The following is a 6,487-nucleotide window of genomic DNA, read 5'->3' as shown; positions in this document are numbered from 1 at the left end:
TGCGTTGTCATTGATCTTTTAGAGGATTAGTACTAGTCCAATCTTCTTATTTTTCAATTTATTGTACATCTTGATCGAAAATATCTCCTTGCATAGATGGACTATAACAGGATCGCCCACCTTGAGCACCTTTTCTCACTACTGCTTGTCGGCTTACTCCTTGTCTTTTTCGTTCGAAGCATGTAACTTGATTTGCATGAATGCCCATGATCCTATCTATCATATCTTCTGCTGCAATGCTCATGCCAGGGAGCTTGGGTGGAGGGACCAAGTTAATTGTGTGGCAGGTTACTTGATCGTAAATAACCTGGAACGGAAAAAAATATTAGTTATTACAATTCCAGAAGCATAAAAAGTATCATCATGGGACAAAGCCCATCAAACGGAACCACTAGCACCATCACCAAACTTATCTCGAAGGGTTTATTTTAACCAATTGACGCAACGCTCAGGGCATAGGCTGACAAAGAAGGATGCCATCTGCTCGTCCTTGCTTAAGAGCTAACCAACTTCAATGAACTTAGAGTTCGTCACGATCAGAAGTAATATTCTTGGGAACCCCGTGTAGCCACATAATTTCTCTGAAGAGTAAATTCGCCACGTGTGTTGCATCGAGAGTCTTTTTGTATGGAATAAATTAAGTGCGCCATCTTGGAGAAACGATCTACTACCAGGAACACCGTATCCATGCCGCGTTATGTTCGTGGGAGACCAAGCACGAAGTCCATAGATAAATCTTCCTAAGGGCCATCAAGCACGGGTAATAGGGTATAAAGGGCCGTATTATGAGATTGTCCCTTGGAGGTCTAACAAATATAACAACGTTGGACTATCTTTCCTACATTATGTACCAATTGCAGCCAGTAATACCGTTCTTCCACAGGAGATCGCGTCTTGTCTCGCTCAAGGTGTCTACAAACCACGTCTCGTGCACCGAGGCGATGCCTAGGCCAAGAGATGTGGGCTCATATTCAGTTAGAGAAAACACCACGTATTTTCTAAACCCAAGAGAACATGTCCCATCAATCCCATCAATCAAGTACATGTCCCATCCCCAAAAGTAAGCCCTAAAGTTAACTCTCTCTCCACCCATACATGTCAAGTACACACCTAACACTCACCCATCACTCCCCATCACTCCATCACCTCTCACCCATCCCTCTCTCTCTCTCTCTCTCTCTCTCTCTCTCTCTCTCTCTCTTTCTCTTTCTCAAACTCATCTCCCAAGCAACTCCCATGGGAGAGAACCATCCAAGCTTCCATAAAAGAAGTTAGGTGTGGCTCATCTTCCAACCTCCCATCTCCACCATCCAACCATCCAATGTCCATCATCCTCCATCAAAGTCAAAGCTTTGGAGCTAGGGAGTCCAAGAAAAAGTCTAGGTAGGTGTTCATCATCTAGATTTTGATGATTTGAGGGCCCACATATGGTGGGACCCATCTTGATGTATGCATTTTATAGAGAGGGGCCCATAGTGGTGGGGTCCCTCCCTTTCTCACGTTTCTATATATATATATATCTCACTCTCTCTCTCTCTCTCTTTTCCCATTTTGTGGCCCACCTTGATGTTGATCCACACCGTTCACCTGTGTGGACCGCCGTGATGTATATGTTATTCCACACTATCTAGATGCTCCGGATGGTGGTACCCACCTGAGTGTTGTCCAGCACGTGGGCCACCTTGATTTATGTATTATATCCCAGCCGTCCATCTGGACGGTGGGCTAGCAGGCCACACCACACAGCAGTAGCTGCTGTGCTGATGATTAGAAATTTCTGTGGGTCCTATGGCTACACAGCAGCTACACGCTGTTGTGGTATTGATGTCAACAATTTCTGTGGGGCCCACACATCTCTCAGCTGAATGACATCAGCAAGGGTGGGCCCTGATCACGAGGTACGTGCTATATCTAACTGTCCATCCATTTTGCCGTGGCCCACATGATGTATGTTTTGGATTCACACCGTCCTCGTGTGGGATCACCATGATGTATGTTTTATATCCGCATGGTCCATCTGTGTGAGACCCACCATTGAGGTATGTGCTATATCCAAGCCGTCCACACGTACCGTGTGGACCAGCCATGATGTACGGGTTTTATCCCACCGTCCAGATCAGTGGGATCCGCATGAAGTATGTGTTTTATACACACCGTCTAGCGTCTAGGGTCTAGACGCTGGACCTCTTTCAAATTAGTAAAATATAATTTTATATTATATGATGTGGTGGGCCCACGTGGGAACCACCTGCTGTGGCAGCTAGTTGGCTGGAATGCCTCACCAGCTATATAGTTGTGGCAAATAGGTCCGTGGGACCCCTGACCATGATGTATGTGTTATATCTAAGTCGTCCGTCCGTTCTGGATGGGCGGGGCCCACAATGATGTCTTGTATCTGCACACCGTCCATCTGATTTGGTGAGCTCATCGTAAGGCTTGAGACAAAAAAAAGAGGTAGATCTACCAGGTGGATCACACTGTAGTAAACAGTGGGGGATTGAATGGCTACCCTTGAATCCCTTTTTGGGTGCACAGAAGTTTTGGATCAAAATGATATTTGATTTTCCTCTTAAACCAGGTCCTTGTGACCATATGAATAGATTGTATGGAAAATAAATGTTATGGTGGGCCCTGATATAATCGTTTGAGTACAATAGAAAGGGAAATATATATATAAAATAAATCAAAGCTCCGAAACGCTGCACGCTCCAGGCTCAATGCTACCGCAACCTAACATCACCAGCACGCATCTATCGTGCATAAGCTTATAGAAAGCTTAGTGGGTGGTGAAAGTGTGTGCACAAGGTAAGTGCCCAGTAACTAATATCAGAGTAATCAGAGTAAGCGGAAATACTAACAAGCCCATAAATCATACAATATCCGAAATACTAGCAAGTTCATAAATCATACAATATCAGAGTAATGCGAAGACATGCTAATAGGCCCATAAATACCATCAACCTTGTCCAGGCTATGTGATGTAATAATATAATAAACTAATATTATATACTGATAAAGGAATGTAGATCAGCTATGCAATGCAGAGGCAGTAAGCTAAATACTATGTGTTGAGGATGCAATGTAATATACGATGTGAATGAAATGACCAAGCTGAACTGTGAAGTTGGGATGGTAGTACGTAGTATCGCAAGCTACGGGGTCTATTACAAAGGGCTTCTATCCAAACCAGTCCCATACCTAAATTTAGATAGTCAAACCTAATGTGGTAGACTCCCGATCTCAGGTTAGTAGTGCGCCCAACCGAAATCCTAGCTATACGAAGGTACACAACAATTAGTTACGCACCACTGGCCCGAGTGGATTGTGAATGAAATGAATATACGAGTATGCAACTCCTACTCAATAAGTCCACATATCAGTACGGTTCCTCTCTGAGAAATCACTAGGGTCTATTACACTCCAAATCAGATTGCCGCCTCATCACGCGTAACAAGGTGAGTGGAAGAGACCTCACTATCCACCTGCCAATATCGGGCCCAGCTCGTCAATAGCAGACCCATTCCTCGAGCTGGTTAGACTCAGTCTAGCATTGCCCCCTCCTCTCGGGCAGGTAAGGCTGTACCCCCTTCTAACCGACCACAACACAGTGGGAGATGTGGCTTAACGGTATACGGCCTTCATGCGCTCATGCATCCACTCGGTCTAGACGTTGGAGCAACCTCTAAAACTAAAAGGGTTTAGGGACTTTCACCCAGGGATATCTATAACACTCCATGTAGAACAGATTTTCAGTGTCCTATCTGGCCATCCACAATATGCCTGTGGATGCTACGACCCTGATGTCGCTAGGGAGTACGGTGGTCATATCACATAAATGCGAAATGCATGAGTCACACAGTCCAATCATGCATCAATCTTGCGCATACCATGTGCTCAAGTGAGACAATCTCTACCTATCAGGGAGTCTCATAACAACCTGCCCAATGACATATGCAATGGTCAACCACATCTCATAACAAACATGCAAATGATGCGTATGGGCATGTATCATGATGCTATGCTGTTATATACTCATAATCGATATCAATAACTGGCATCAACAATTGGCCTCGACAATGTGGTCATTTAACCAACATTGCCCCCAAGGACTGGCCCACATAGAGCCTAACATATAGCGGACCCATGGCCCCACACAAGGGCCTAATACTCATCACGATGGGCCTCATCTAGGTCTCAACAATCGGCCTCGGCCATCGACATCGGCCTCAACAATCAGAATCGACCTATACAATCGGCCTCGACAATCGGAATCGGTCTATACAATTGGCTTCAACAAATCAGAATCAGCCTCGATACTTGGCCTCGGCAATCGGAATCAATTTATACAATCGGCCTTGACAAATGGCTACGACAATCAGGAACGATCGATACTCATAATCGGCAAATCGGTTACGTCAATCAGAATCAGCAATCGGTCAAGATAATCGCAATTGATCGATAATCAGAATTGGCAATTCGGTCATGATAATCGGGATCGATTGATAATTAGAGTCAGCAAATCGGTCACGTCAATCGGAATCCGCAATCGGTTACGATAAGCGGGATTGATCGAAATCGAGAATCGACAAATCGGATCATGATAATCGGGTTGATCGGTAATCGAGAATCGGCAAATCGGTCACGGCAATCGGGACTCGATCGATAATTAGAATCGAAAAATCAGTCACGACAATCGAGATCGATCAATAATTAGAATTGGTAAATCAGTCACAACAATCGGGATCGATCAATAATCGAGTCGGCAAATCGATCACGACAATGGCACCGATAATAATCGGAATCGGCAAATCGATCACGTCAATCGGAATCGACAATCGGGATGGATCGATAATCAGAATCGCAAATCGGTTACGATAATCGGGATCGATCGATAATCGAAGTCGGCAAATTGGTCACGACAATCGGGATCGATCGATAATCGAGTCGGTAAATCGGTCATGACAATCGAGATCGATCGATAATCGAATCGACAAATCGGTCACGATAATCGGGATCGATCAATAAAGAATCGACAAATCGGTCACAACAATCGAGATCGATCGATAATCGAGAATCGGTAAATCGATCATGACAATCGGGATCGATTGATAATCGAATTGGTAAATTGGTCACGATAATCGGGATCGATCGATAATCGATTGGCAAATCGATCACGACAATCGAGATCGATCAATAATCGAGTCGGCAAATTGGTCACGTCGATCGAAATCGACGATCACGACAATCGAGATCGATAGATAATCGGAATCAACAAATCGGTCACGACAATAGGGATCAATCGATAATTAAAATTGGTAAATCGGTCACGATAATCGGGATCGATCGATAATCGAAGTCGGCAAATCGGTCACTACAATCGGGATCGATCGATAATCGAATCGACAAATCGGTCACGACAATCGGGATCGATCGATAATCGAATCGACAATCGGCCACGATAATCGGCCTCGATTGATAATCGGTCAATCAGCCTAACCAGAGCCTAAGGAAATGTCGCAATATGGACATCTAACCATCATTGCCCATCAATGTGGACATTTAACCAATATCTCTCCCAAGCAGTGGCCCACATAGAGTCAAACATATAATGGCCCCATGGTGTCACACAAAGGCCTAATATACATCGCTATAGGCCGTATCACACTGGTTGGAAATACATCTCAAAGGGGCCTCATCATGTGGGCTGGAAATATTTCACAATAGGCCTCGTATACATCAAGTGGGCCACACCAATGGGTTGCACCAATGTATTAAGGTGGGCCTTAGGGATGGGCCACAAATATATTAAGGTGGGCCTAATACATAAGCCTCATGTTTATCAAAGTGGGCCTCTTGACTGGGCCACAAAATATATCAAAGTGGGCCTCACAGATGGGAGCTCATATATATCAAGGTGGGCCACATAGATGGGCCACAAATACATCAATATGAGCCTCATGGACAGGCCATAAACACATCAAAGGTGGGCCTTATAAGGCAGCCCATGATTAGGACAAAAATAGATGGACAGCTTGTATAGGACACATACATCCGAGGTGAGTCCCATCGTCCCAATCCAGCAGACGCTGTGGATGAAATGAATACATCAAGGTGGCCCCTGCATGCTGCAGGTGAACGGCGTGCATGAAACACATGCATCACGATGACCCTCACAATAGCTAAATTGCTGTTGGGCTGCTGCCCAGCAATCCAACAGATGGACGGAGCTGATAAAATACATAAATCATGATGGCCCACTAGTTGTACAACTGGTACTGTATTGCTACTACCATCCAGGTGATGGATGGTAGGATGAGACATACATCTTGGTCGGGTCCACACGTCCCATGTGGAAGGATGGTGTGGAGATAACACATACCACATAGGTCCCACAGCTGTTGGACGTTAGTCCAGCAGCCTCCATAGATGGACGGTGAATGAAACACATACATTAAAGTGGGCCCCGTGTGCTGGAGGCAGCACGTGA

Source organism: Magnolia sinica, unplaced genomic scaffold (genome assembly GCF_029962835.1).
Source record: "Magnolia sinica isolate HGM2019 unplaced genomic scaffold, MsV1 ctg224, whole genome shotgun sequence".
In the NCBI taxonomy this organism is placed as follows: domain Eukaryota; kingdom Viridiplantae; phylum Streptophyta; class Magnoliopsida; order Magnoliales; family Magnoliaceae; genus Magnolia; species Magnolia sinica.
Note: the sequence above shows the minus strand (reverse complement) of the source record.